Raw genomic sequence first — 6,210 nt, forward strand, 5'->3', positions numbered from 1 at the left:
TATATATATATATACACATACATATATATACATATATATATGACATCTTAAATGTTTTTTTTATTCTGACCACATCATATTGAATTTTTGTTAAAAAATTTACACCAAAATAGTTTAGGGGGGCTTTAAGACATTTTAGGGGGGCTCCAGTCACCCTAAAATAGGCCTAGTGATGCCTCTGCATACTGTAATGCTAACAAATTGATCAAATATAACTTTTATTAGAAATTTGATGGGAAAAACAAACATGTCATAAGTGGACTTAAGTTGTCTAAAACGTCATAGTGTGACAGGGCCTTTACGTAAATTAGGATGCAAGTTTTAATTTCTGCAGTAGTTCTTGATAATTAAACAATAACTTTTTCATGGTTTTACTTCTTTTTTAATTGTTTGAAACACAATTTTGACATATTTTATTGCATCTGTTCTGTGAGCTTGGTTAAATGAGGATGCTATACCTAATTCTGCGTTTAAAATGAATGAATAAATTATTCTGATAAATTATTTATGAAACTATGATTTTAAATACTAACCACATTGGTGCACACACTATCACCAGCCTGAGTTTCACTCAGAAAATCGGTGGTATGGAACATCACTGAACGGTCTGAGGAAACAAGGAGATTGAAGTCAACCCACWCTGTGAAGTAGAGCCAAAATCACTGACATGTGAACGAAACTGATGATGAAGACACACAGCAATTTAGGATTTACAGTARTTTTATTTGTTTATTAAAACAAAGTAATGGATTTGGTTTTTATAATTAGTTAAACACAAAGATATCCACTAAACTAAGTTGTCATGCTGTGCTCCAAATCAACACATCTAAGGTTTGGTTCTGGGAATCTGCTTCATTTCTGGAAACTCACGTCTGCYCTGGAATGTGATTTATGAACGGTGTAAGGGAGTATAAAGACACACCGATCGGCYTGGCCGTTTCACAGAACTGTTTTATGAAAAAACATTAGAGGTGGGTGTCAGAACCTGGAAATTAGTGATTTATTCAGGAATGCGAGCCCTTTCTGGACCASTTCCACAACACGAGATYTTTGAATGTTTATCACAATACAAGACAGTCAGCTTTACATGGGTTCTATTTTGCAAAACATTTATATTTATCTGAAATATGTTTTCTTAGCTTCGAAAGTTTTGCAACTGCGTGCTGCAACTAACCAAGCTGTTTCTGTGTCACCAACAGACGTTAACAGAAGCATCATGTAAAAGGTGTTGCTGTATTACAACATAGTGAAACCGTTTTCATCTTCAGCTCTTGAAAGCCTGCTACACTGAGCTGAACAAGAAAATAAAGATCTGTTTCTTGTTTCTAATGAAAACGATTTGCTTAACTTGGACATTTTGACCTCTGAGTTGGAAAAATCAACTGAAAATTTGCTCCCAAATGGAAAATTCCAGCCTAGCCTTGGCTTTTGTAGTAACAGCAGAACTAAATGTCAGTTTTTTTTACCTCTGCATCTCAGTAATTATGTTGTGTTGTGCATGGAGTGAGTCACTGTTCAGCTTGTGAACATGTTGCTGTTTGAATCAGGGGAGCCACCAAAGGGGAGGATCAGTGGCCATCTACCTTTAGTTTTGCGTAATTCACTTTGGTCTAAGCTGCACTGGAAACCCGAAGAAGAAAATCCCAAGAGAAAGGTTAAAATTTGACCTGACTGTTTTGATCCTCACACATTTTCTCGTCAAACATTTACAGTTCTCAGTTTAACTCTGAGTGTTTCAGTTTGTGGAAATGTGTCACTCTGATGTGTCGCTTGTTCTTTTTCCTCCACGTTTGTTGCAGTTTCTCTGCTCTTGTTTGCATTTAGTGAGAAATGTGACTGTTTATAGCGATTCACCGTCAAGTCAAACATGTTTCCTTTAACAATTTGTGTTTAGTTGTTCCTGCTGTTACAAGTAAAAATAAAGGCACCTATTTAATGTTTCAGATTACCTCATGGCTCGATTACATTTATTCAAATACCAGATGAGGAAAAACAAACATTTCCAAAGAACTGTTTGGAAGATTTTTCAAAGAGATAAACTGAAATATTCTTTGAGATTCTGGAAGCTTTGAAGAAATGATGAAATGCTAATGAGMAGCCACAACTGCATCGTCAAAAAAATAAATACATAAAATTGGGGACAAGAATTAAACAACTAAAAAATGTTCTAMGTCATCTAGTAAATGAACTCCATTAAACTGTACAACGTCACTGAGTGGACTGATAGTATTAAGAATATTTKATTATAAGGGACAAGTTGATTTTAATCAATTTTATCAAATCCTGGAAGCAAGGAACACAAAAAATGTGGTTGACCAGGATTGAAAAGATGTGCTTGTGCTCAGGATGAGTGTTTGCCTCGGCCTCCAGGGAAAACATGAGGATTCAGTTGAATACAACAMGAGATAAGAGGCTCTGAAGAAAGAATGATCAACTGAACAGCTGCAACTAAAATGTTCACATTTCAAAAAAGTGATCATAGAACAGGGCTAAACCTTTCCTGCTCATCCGTCCATCCATCCATCCAGTCTTTAAACTGTCTGATCCATTTATCATCTGGTCTTGTTTTGAGCCTGTTCAGAGGACAGAACATGAAGAAAACCCTTCAATAAGAGACATCTAGACCTGCAACCTGCACYGTAACAGAGCTAACAGATGCTGCAGGTGGAAGACAGTCCAGAGAAGTTGAGGTAATTTTCTTTATGTCCAGTTTTTTTAACCACAAAATATGAGAATATTCAAGTCCTTTATTTTACCGTACAATTCACATTTTTTGGATTTTTTATTGTAATGCTCAGGCTCTATGAAAACATATTTACACTGTACCTTAATATGCCACCTGAAAGGTCTGTATATAAAATAAGTAAATAAATAAATGAATACAACTGAGAAGAGATCCTGGAGAAGACCCAGGACACACTTAAGAGACTGTCAGCTGGCCTGGGAAGACCTTCAAATCCTCTCAGAAGAGCTGGAAGAGGAGGATGAGAGGTCTGGGCCTCTCTGACCAAGCTGATGCCACTGAGACTCAGAATAAGCAGAGGATGATAGATGGATGGATGGATGGATGGATGGATGGATGGATGGATGGATGGATGGACGGACGGACGGATGTGAAGCAATTTATTGGGGTGTTTACTACTGACTTTTAAAAACTACACATCGTATAGTCTTTTATTAGGTGAACAGTAATATATTTCTATAATGTGGTTATCTCTGTTTTAGTTGGTGATTTTATGTGCAGACTGGGTTGTGTGGGGCTCTTGAGCAGGGTCTGACAGACTCAGGAGGCTTTTAGTTATATGCATGTCTGACTTAAGATCAACATATAAATAAGAACTGTGTTGAACCATTAGGGTGAGGAGTGATGTGTGACATCCTGATTCCATGCAGAGACAGCCTGCCCCTTTAAAATGTGTCATGAGGTGGAGTCAGGATGTGAAGAAGGCTGTTACTTGGTGTGTGTTTCTGGGTTTCTGGGCACTGTTTGGCTGGTGCCAGTTGAAGGCACATTAAAAAGCTAGACAGTCCACAGCTGTGTCCAGATGGTTTTTATGGCTCATTCAAACATCCACATGTCATTATCAGTGTGCATTGTGCACACTCTTGTGATTCGTTTCCCATCCAAGTCATCTCAACTTTGCCATGCTTCTCCTCCTGCATACTTTGTCCTAGAGCTGCCATTGTAATTTATATCTGTAAAGCTCCTGTGCCAAATGATGYCTATGCCTTTTGGTGCCTGTAAACTTATAGTTTATGAAATATTAATGTTTAATAAATTATAATGGCAGTCAATGGAGCCTTGTATTGGTCCAATACTGCCCCCTGCTGCATCTACAGAATATGGTACTGCACCATAGTTTCACAAAATTTAAACTCAGTAGTTCAGTGATTACAATATTAATAATATGATTGTATTTTGATGTTTTACTGCAATACTGTCTTTATGTTGTACTATTGCTGTAATATATTGCACTTAAGTGTCAATAATTGCATTGGCAAGGTAAACTTTTTCTGTATACAAACAATCCAATCCCTGGGATTATCCTCTGCCACATCTCCTGTAGTCTCATGATGAGCACTGTGGGCTTTCATGTGGGAGATCAGGGTTCAAAACCAGCTACTGCAACTTTAACAAAAATCTCTTCAAACTTCATATTGTCACACAATTACCTTAATTACAAACACCTGCTGACGTGACAGGCACAAGCTGGTATAGAAAACACATTTGAACTTGGTCAAAGTTCATTCTGCAGGCAAAGCCATGCTGCAATGACATGCTACGTGGCAATGCACACTTATTTTTACATCGTAAAAACCCATGTCTAGTTATCATCTGGTATTAGATCTGAACAGGTAAAGGGTAACGAACACTGCTTATTTTTTGATGGATGGATGGATGGATGGATGGATGGATGGATGGATGGATGGATGGATGGATGGATGGATGGATGGATGGAACTTTTTTATGAATATTATTACTTCAGTTCAACTTGCACATTTTTCCCAACACACTCCCATCCAACACACTCAGAGAGTGAATGGAAAATTAAGGATTATCCAGCAGCAGCAGCAGCAGCAGCAGCAGCAGAGATCGGCTCCATGCAGCAGCTGGAACTTAGGCATAAAAACCGCGAACAATATGCAAACAAGTTTCCATGCTGCTGGCAAACATGGGGCTGGTCCACCTCCCGCTGTGTCTACAGATAAGATTCAGTATCAGTGACCGCAGTCACACAAACCCATCAAACAGGTAAATATCACCACACACATGCCCCAACGAGATGCAAAGTCAAACAGCCAAACAGCATATGTTTATGTAGGAGAGATTCAGTTTAAAGCAGAAACATTTTGCAGTAATTTACAGTCGGCTGTGACCATCAGATAAGTTATGACAGTTTTATCCACAAAACAAACATGAATTTTTGATTTAGTGGGAAGTCTTTGCTTTCTGTTTAACCCCATGCCCGTCAGGTTTGTTCGCAATTTCTGCCTGTTCTGACAGATTTCTGCAGGATCTGAGGCCTGCGAAGAGGAAACTGGACCAGAGGGTGCTGCWAACTCCTGACGATAATCACAGGAATAAATACAGCTGCTGCAGTAACTCCACACAGACTTAAATCAGTCGTTATTTATAAACTTAATGTACAGTTTGAACCTTTGTCCTTTGATAACAAAACCAACAAGAATCACAACCCCACAGTTCTACAGTAATTGATAATATTTTTACAAATATAACAAAACCAGAGATAATGGGTGGTATTTTGATTACTGATGTAAGTAAGTGATCACTTACCAATTTTTACAATTTATAAAAACAATCAAAGTAGCACAAAAGTAGTTAAAATCAAGAAAAAAATAATAGACACATCAAGAAAAGCTTTGGATAAATTAAAAGACAAATTTAAAATAACAAAACTGGAAGGACGTATTTGTTGATGATGTGAATAAAGCATATGATGTGTTCATGAATATTATAGAAGATTTTTCTGAAAAGAATTGTGTAAAAAATAACTATTGTACAAAGAGAAATACTGTTGACAAACCATGGATGACAAAAGTCTTAAAAAATGCTTGTAAAAAAGAATTACTTATATTCATGCTTTTTGAAATTAAGAACAAAAGGATCGGAAGAGAGATATAAGAAGTATTAAAACAAGMTGGTATGTATTATAAGAAAGCATAAGAAGGAATATTACAGTGATTTATTAAATAAAAGTAATGGTGATATGAGGGCAACATGGCAAGTATTGAATAGTGTTCTGAAAAATCATAAAGCTAATTCAGGCATTTCACAGTACTTTGTAAAGGAAGACAATGAAATACATGATCTGAATGAAATTATAAATGAATATAATCATTATTTTGTGGATGTTGGTCCAAGTTTTGCAGCTAAAATACCAAAAGTAGATAATAATGTGAGTCATACATATAGGTTGTACCAACAGTATTTTTCTTGATGGAAATGACAAAAAAATAAATAATGAATATTTTAAAAAAAATCTTGCAAACAAAAAATCAAAAGACTGGGTGAACATGGATATGATGTTTGTAAAGGAAATAATGGACTATGTCATTGAGCCATTTACACGTTTATGTAATTTATCATTTTCAACAGGTATATTTCCAGACAACATGAGGATAGCCAAGGTAATCTCTCTCTATAAAAATGGAGAGAAAAGTTTGTTTACAAATTATTGGCCAATTTCC

The sequence above is a fragment of the Austrofundulus limnaeus genome, unplaced genomic scaffold (assembly GCF_001266775.1).
Source record: "Austrofundulus limnaeus strain Quisiro unplaced genomic scaffold, Austrofundulus_limnaeus-1.0 Scaffold96, whole genome shotgun sequence".
Lineage (NCBI taxonomy): Eukaryota > Metazoa > Chordata > Actinopteri > Cyprinodontiformes > Rivulidae > Austrofundulus > Austrofundulus limnaeus.